The sequence below is a fragment of the Phocoena phocoena genome, chromosome 10 (assembly GCF_963924675.1).
Source record: "Phocoena phocoena chromosome 10, mPhoPho1.1, whole genome shotgun sequence".
NCBI classification, from domain to species: domain Eukaryota; kingdom Metazoa; phylum Chordata; class Mammalia; order Artiodactyla; family Phocoenidae; genus Phocoena; species Phocoena phocoena.
Genome location: NC_089228.1, coordinates 52,252,529 through 52,259,887, shown reverse-complemented (window position 1 = coordinate 52,259,887; position 7,359 = coordinate 52,252,529).

Below are 7,359 nucleotides of genomic sequence, written 5' to 3'. Positions count from 1 at the left end.
ATACTATAGTTATTCCCTTAGTTGCAAAACTTAGTTGATTAGAAGATTTTGCTCATGAATAAATGATGTAAGTTACACTCAACATGGAAAATGCATTTCTTTGTTTCACTCTCATAATTCTAAAATCAGTTTTGTCTGTTAAAATATGTTTAATGTAGCTTGGCTGACACTTTTGACCAAGTCAGTCCCACTTCTCAATTATATGCAAGAATGATCCTTTTCCAGCACTCAGTTATTGATCACAACATCTCTTCCTTTTATCCTTAAATAAACCAAGACATTCAAATAAATATATCTTGGAACTGCTAACAATGTGTGCATGTCCCATAAAGTAAAATGAGCCCCGTTTCAAAAAAAGTATGAGGGAGGAGGGCTTTTGTAATGCAGATATACCATTGTACCGTGGATACATTTTAGTACATGAGCTTTTTATTACATCATGTCATTGTGTAGGTGTGAGTACTGCTTATATAATATTTGCACCCAAAAGTGTATGTATACAGGGACACACACACACAAGCTTACACACACACACATTCTTGTTTGATAACATATTCACAGTATCATTTTGTGTTTTATTATATAAACTTTAAATATTTTCAGAAAAGAGCAAAAGTTAATTTTCTCTACATGACATTTTTAAGTACCATAGATAATATATAAAAAATGTTTTCTGATTAAAAATACATTTTATTTTATATTAAGTATCACTTCTTATCTTGGAATGTTCTCAAATATCATACATAGCATGAGAGAATCACAGTGGCTATGTGGATATAAGGTAAATATTCAGTCTTTCCTACTTCATCTCCCTCTCCACGTTGACTTCTGGCACTTAGGAAGGCTTGGTATATCCCAGCTCTTTAACCCTTGGTGCTAATGTTTAAGCAGCTTCTGGGACTAAGTGTTGACGTGGGAGTGTCAGGGAAATGGCAGGGCCGGAGGAGGCCAGAGGAAAGAGAAGAGGGAGGATAGGGATATCTGTTCCTAAGAGATGGGAGAGACAGTGTCTGACACCTGGGAACACTGAGGAGGGAGTAACCCCTAAGGGAATATGGCCCAGGGTTTCTCCCAACTGCTTCTAAGCAGTTTTGTTTTTCTTTGTTGAAAGCCCTGGGTTTTGCAGTTCAGGGCTTCATTATTTAGCACATCATGGAGCCATTATTTTCCGAGAGATTTTTCTCCTCTTTTTACCCTAGACCAAAAAAAGATGGCAGCAACAGACCATGGTGTACCTCTGCAGTCTGTTTCCCAGTCTCCACAGCCACCTTCTGCCTCCACAGGTCCCACCCAAGGATTCTCAGAGCTGCAGGAATGAGATTTTTTTCCAACTTCTTTCCTCATGGTGACTCCTCATGTACCCTCTTGAGGGCTGTGGTAAACTGTTTCTCTGTAGTAAAAATGCCTGTGATACTCTTCTCTACTGCCTCTCTCACATATAAGATGGCAGTATTAAAATTCCTCATATTGAATATACTGTCATATTTCCAAAATTATTTACATGGTAAAATAAAAATATATTCTTTGAATATGCAGAGCTGTATTTTATATTTTGTGTCTTCAACTGTGTTTAACAAGGAAGGAATAGAACCTTGGGTTAAGATGGGAGGAAGAACCTCACAGGGCTGATTTACAGGTAGAAAGTCAGGATTGGAGGCAGTTTGTTGTTCCAGAGACAGGATCTGGTGGATTGTAGGTGTGTTGGGTGGTAGTTGCTCTGGAGGAGGAAAGGTGGTCGTTGCTCTGTGTGGAGTATATGTCCTGAAGAACTGATGGAACATGTTGGTATCTAGCAGTGTGGAAGGGACCTCTCTAGGGTCTAGGCGCTGTTCCCTGGAGACTCTGTTGCCCATCAACAGTCTCCCATTGTTTTTTTCATACTATTTCTCAGGGTCAAACAACTGCAATTTCACCAGTGGGCTATAGTCGCCGGGGGGTGGGGGGGGTGGTAGACAATATTTGGGGGGTTCCTAATAATGTAAAAAGTCTATCTCTGGAAGAAAATCATTGAAATTGGCCTCCATAACTGAGGAGATTCAGCAAATAAACTCATAAATCATATGGCTATGTATATGTTTCTTTTGATTAGGTACAGCAAAGATGAAAAGGCAGGAGTGTTGCCCCAGCCTGCTCCAGTGTTTGGCATTCTTTATTGTGTGAATTTGAGGAAAGAGATGAGCAAGGTTCTTAGATCAACCATACAGCTTCTTGCAGCCTCTCCCAAGCAGAAGCAAAGGGAACGGGTTGAAGAGCTGTGCTGCCGAAGCGGCTGCTGGGAGTGGCAGTAGGTGTTTGGTGTCTCCTGCTGGTCAGTGTTGAGTAGTTAGGGGGCAGGTAGCCATGACCAGCTCCTCTGAAGCCATGCCCCCATGCTGCTCCCTTGACTGGTAGGCTGTGAGGCACCACCCCTCCTTGTGCCCTACAGACAAGACCCTTGTGAGCCTGAGCCAGGCTGGAGCGAAGCCTTTCAGGCTTTATCCGCTGCCTACCATATTTCTCTCTCTTTCTCCTCTCTGGGCCACTGGTGGGTTTTGTATAGGGGTAGGGGTGTCGGAAGTTAGGATTCAGAAGCTCAGAGGTTGGTGGGAGGGCTGGGCTCCACTCTCCTCAGAGCATGAGGGCCCGCACTGGGGGGGCAGGCTCTGAGGTGTCTGAGCCTCACCCAGAAAAAAATCCACCTCAGGGGATCGAAATACCCTCTGGCCAATGACCCTGGGCAGTTTTTTCCCCTCAGTGACTAACTGTAACATGGAGACCAGCTGGGTGGGAATGAGGTCGTTGGACTCTGGGCTCCAGCTCCCTTCTGGCGTCAAGCATCACCCCTGGGAGGAGTAAGGTGTGTAATCAACCATCGATCTGTTTGAGATGATTGGATTTGTTCCTTCATGAACGCTGGCCTCCACTTGACTTCACACTAATACATTTGTTCATAAAAAGAGAATAATGCATATTTTATTATTCAGAATTTGGCTGTACTTGTGTGTTATATTTAGTTCCTTGGATGCAAAGAGGAAATTAGCTGTTGTCGCCTATCCTCACCTAACGGGAAGGAAAATTGTCAGGGTTAAATCCAAAGAAGGGGTGCTGCACACTGGCTAAGCTGGCCCTGGTGTGCTTTGGGGCAGAAGAAAACCATCAGGAGCTCAAAAGAAAGCAAGGAAGTGGAAGGTGACTATCCCATGGGGTGTTCCCAAGAGCTACCTACTGGATGGAGCCTACAACACATCCGCATCACTGTGCTCAGAGGTAGAGCTAACATTCGATTAGAGAGAAGAGCGTTGGGCTTCCCTGGTGGCGCAGTGGTTGAGAGTCCGCCTGCCGATGCAGGGGACACGGGTTCGTGCCCCGGTCTGGGAAGATCCCACATGCTGCAGAGCAGCTGGGCCCGTGAGCCATGGCCGCTGAGCCTGCGCGTCCGGAGCCTGTGCTCTGCAACGGGAGAGGCCACAACAGTGAGAGGCCCACGTACCGTAAAAAAAAAAAAAAAAAAGAAAGAAGAGCATTGATGAGATTATGGTTTCTCTTATTTCAAAGAATTCTGATGCCAGTGATGACGTCAGCCTGTGTCTGATCTCAGTTACCATTAGTGTCCCTCCCTGCCTACTACACTGAGCATCACCATCCCAAACAGGTTTCCTGCCCTTTCTCTATTCCTTGCCTCTGACCCCACTGTTTCCTTAGCCTTGCCAGTCAGTCCTTATGTCATGCCTTCATTTGGCAAATATGGTTGGCAACTATCAACCCTTCTTAGGAGCCTTCCTTCATTCTAATAAGCAGAGCCAGGTATGGTTTCTGTTCTGTTATAGAATTGTGCTCATATCTCACTTACTCAGTATTATACTTTATAAAATTATCTCTTTATTTTATTATGCAGTTCTGTTCAATCTTATTTTACATAATACTCTGTCATAACTATCTTCTTATATTGTCATCCCCTCCACTGGATTGTGAACTGGTGCCCTGAAACATGGACACTTCCTCTTGAAATCACCATTGTCCAGTATGTAGGAGATGTTCAGGAAATCTTGTTGAATCATTAAATTAATTTTCACCTAGGAGAATTGGTCACAACTTAAATTCTTAGGAAAAAATCTCTTGCTTTTGTTGTTGTTTGCTAGGAAGATTGCACATTATTCCATTATCATTTATTACTAATTGTATTTTCTATTTGGTGAATTGTTACTTTTATACTTTTTGCCCATTACTGAAGTCTTAAGTTTCTTGGTTATGTCATATAAAATAATTTGTGTAAGATATTCATTCAGTGAATAATTTTGAGCATATCCTATGTGTGACATTGTTTTAGGTGCTAGAGATGTGTAGTTAGCAAAGAAACAAAAATCCTTGCATGGCAACCTAAATGTCCATCAACAGGGGAATGGATAAAGAAGATGTGGTACATATATACAATGGAATATTACACAGCCATAAAAAAGAATGAAAGAATGCTATTTGCAGCAACATGGATGGACCTAGAGATTACCATACTAACTGAAGTAAGTCAGAGAAAAACAGATGTTATGTATTAATGCATATATGTGAAATTTAGAAAAATGGTACAGATAGATCTACTTGCAAAGCAGAAATAGAGACACGTAGAGAACAAACGTATGGATACTAAGGGGGGAAAGGGGTGGGAGTGGGATGAATTGGGAGATTGGGGTTGACATATATACACTACTATGTATAAAATAGATAACTAATGAGAACCTGAAATAGATAACTAATGAGAACCTACTGTATAGCACAGGGAGCTCTACTCAGTGCTCTGTGGTGACCTAAATGTAAAGGAAATCCAAAAAGGAGGGGGTATATGTATGTGTGTAACTGATTCACCTTGCTGTACAGCAGAAACTAACACAACATTGTAAAGCAACTATATGCCAATAAAAAAATCCTTGCATGTTTGGTAGAATTTTCCTATAAAACCATCCTGAGGGTTTTTTTTGTTTTTTTTTTTAACTTTGTTTTTGTGCAAAGCATTTAAACTACTGATTCAATTTTTGAAAGATTATGTCAATTTTTATTTAATTTTTGACTGATTTATACTTCTTTTTGAGACAATTTTGGTAGGTAGATTTTTCTAGGAATTTATCCATTTCATTTAAGTTTTCAAATTCATTGTAATAAAATCATTCATAATATTTATTATCTTTTAAGTCTCTGCTCTGTATTTATTTCTCCCTTTACATTCCCAAGATTGTTTCCTATTTTTTCTTTACTTATTTTCCTAGAGGTTTGTGAATTTTGTTATTGTTTTCAAATACTTTTATGGGTCTATTTTACTTTCAATTTCTTTTTAAATTATTTATTTATTTATGTTTGGCTGCATTGGGTCTTCGTCGCTGCGCTCGGGCTTTCTCTAGTTGCAACAAGTGGGGGCTACTCTTTTTTTTTTTTTTTCGGTACGCAGGCCTCTCACTGTTGTGGCCTCTCCCGTTGCAGAGCACAGGCTCTGGACGCACAGGCTCAGCAGCCATGGCTCACGGGCCTAGCCGCTCCGCGGCATGTGGGATCTTCCTGGACTGGGCACGAGCCCGTGTCCCCTGCATCGGCAGGCGGACTCTCAACCACTGCGCCACCAGGGAAGCCCTGGGGGCTACTCTTCATTGCGGTGCACAGGCTTCTCATTGCGGTGGCTTCTCTTGTTGCGGAGCATGGGCTCTAGGTGCGCGGACTTCAGTAGTTGTGGAATGTGGGCTCAGTAGTTGTGGCTCATGGGCTCTAGAGCGCAGGCTCAGTAGTTGTGGCACACGGGCTTAGTTGCTCCACGGCGTGTGGGATCTTCCCGGACCAGGCATCGAACCTGTGTTCCCTGCATTGGCAGGTGGATTCTTAACCACTGTGCCACCACGGAAGCCCCACTTTCAATTTCTGTTTAACTAATTTCTCTCTTATGTTTATTATTTTTTCCTTAAATTCTTCTTCTTCTTCTTCTTCTTCTTCTTCTTCTTCTTCTTCTTTTTTTGCCACACTGCACAGCTTGCGGGATCTTCCCCGACCAGGGATTGAACCTGGGCCACCTCAGGGAAAGCCTGGAATCCTAACCACTAAGCCACCAGAAAAGTCCTTCCTTATACCCTTTTTGAGTTTCTTCTACTCTTCCTTTTTCTGCAGTTTCTTTTTCAAGTTAAACACTTCTTACCAATTTGTAGCCTTTCTTCTTCTTTTCTGGTATAAACATTTAAGGTCTAAATTATCCTCTAAGAGCCTCTTTAGCTGCCGACCACAATTTTTGTTGTTGTTTTTTTCGGCCGCACTGCACAGCATGCAGGATCTTAGTTCCCCCACCCACACCCCCTGTAGTGTAAGCTTGGAGTCTTAATCACTGGACTGCCAGAGAAGTCCCAGACCACAATATTGGATAAATGATATTTTATTATCATTCAGTTATAAGTGTTTTCTATTTTCTATAGTACTTTCTTTGACATCCAGGTTACATGAAAATGTGTTTTCTAGTTTTCAAATGTGCAGTAATTTTTAGTTATTGTCAAAAAACAAAACGAAACAACCCATTTGTAATATAACTGTTTGCAATCTTTTATTTCCTTTCCAAAGTTTTGTCTGTTTCTTCAGACCTCCCCTGTAATATAGTTTGTTCAAATGCTTTCTTGACCCAGTTTTGAGGACCTGTCAGTTCCCCTTTTTGAGGAGTTAGGTCCATACCCCAGTCACTTCCCCCATTAGCCTCTTGTGTATACTCTGGGATCACTAGGAACCAGCCCTAATTGTCCTGGGGACTGGGAATCAGATGACTAGGGATAGCTCCTTTGCTCCAAGCCTACAAAGTTTTTCAACTTAGCCAATCAACAGAGAACTCTTGAAAACTAACTAACCCCACCCTGCTTGCCATACATAAGTTGCCCCCTACAGCTCTAGCTTGCTGTTACTGTCCTTGGGTGCAACCCCTGTGTGGCCTGCCTCACAGCCTTCTCTCATTTTAAGCTGTAAGTAACAGGTCTGACACCAAATTCTGGATGCTTTATCACCTCTGCTCTGCAGCAGAGTTCCGTGGAGCTCTTCCTGAAGGCCTTGGGAGTTTTTGCCTTCCAGTGTCAGACACGCTGGGTGGCTATGGTACCTGTGGCCCGGGGATTGTATTTTGATGTCTTTGGTCGTGGAATAAGGTTTGTTCCACTAGGGGGCGCTGTAGGCTCAGACTATTGCTTTGTTTCTTGCTGAAGGTCTGTGCTGTGCAGCATATGACATACCACCTTGCTTTGGGGGTGGGTTTGCTCTGGGTATTTTTTTGTTGGTCACCTTCTCTCTGGTCAGGTTTCAGAAACTTAGCTCAATAAAAGATATTGTCCATGAAAATGTCAGGAGGGTAGGCGTTAGCCCTGACTGTGTCTCTGGCTG